This window comes from Elephantulus edwardii, unplaced genomic scaffold, assembly GCF_000299155.1.
Source record: "Elephantulus edwardii isolate Elephantulus edwardi_28Jun2011 unplaced genomic scaffold, EleEdw1.0 scaffold00448, whole genome shotgun sequence".
Classification (NCBI taxonomy): Eukaryota; Metazoa; Chordata; class Mammalia; order Macroscelidea; family Macroscelididae; genus Elephantulus; species Elephantulus edwardii.
The window spans coordinates 408,482-409,509 of NW_006400198.1; positions in this window are offsets into that span (position 1 = coordinate 408,482).

A 1,028-nucleotide genomic window follows, 5' to 3' on the forward strand; every position below is an offset into this window, starting at 1 on the left:
TTTAGTTTACTTGGCTTCACAGTCAACACTCTTGGTAACAGTAGCCAGGAAATCACGAGATGGATTGCATTGGGAAAGGCAACTGTGAGGGACCTCTCAAGAGTACCGAAGAGCAACGATATCAGGCTGGAGACTAAGGTGCGCCTGATCTGGGCTATAGACTTTGCAATTATGTGCTGTGCATGGGAGAGTTGGACAGTGACTAGGGTTGATAGAAGGAGAATTGATGCCTTTGAGTTGTGGTGCTCGAGAATAGTGTTGAATATACCATGGACTGCTAGGAGAACAAACAGGTTTGTCCTAGAGAGGGTGAAGCCAGAATGCTCCTTAGAGTCAAAGATTCTGAAGCTCTGTGTGACATACTTTGGGCTTGTTGCAAGGAGGGACCCATCCTTGGAGAGGGACATCATGTTTGGGAGAGTGGAGGGATGGCGCATGAGAGGAAGACCCTCGATGAGATGGATTGATTCTGTGAATGGAGTTGTGGGAATGAGTGTGTTTGAGACGGCGAGGTTGGCACAGGATAGAGCAGGTTTTAGGTCTCTTGTACATAGGGTCACCATGAGTTGCAAGCGACTTGATGGGACATAACAACAACAACAACAAGTTAATTATTGTAATAGGTATTGTTTTTCTTTTTTTCCTTTTCTCTATTATCTTAGCTATTGTAGGGAATACAACTGATTTTTGTATATTGATCTTGTAGTCTGCTGAATTGCTCAACTTTGTCCAAAAGTTTTCTTGCTAATACTTAGGATTATCTGTGTATACTATGATATTATCTGCACATAAAGATAATTTTACCTCCTTTTTCCCAAATCAGATGTCTCTTGTTTTCTTCTCTTGCTTTATTGCTCTCTCTAGGACTTCTGCTCTCACTTGGACTTCTAATATGATATTGAATAGGAGTAGTGACAGTGGACGTCCATGCTTGGTCTCTTTTCTCAGGGGAAATACATTTAACTTTTCTCCTTTGAAAATGATGTCGACTGTACTGAGCAAGATAGCATGGTACTGGTATAGCAACA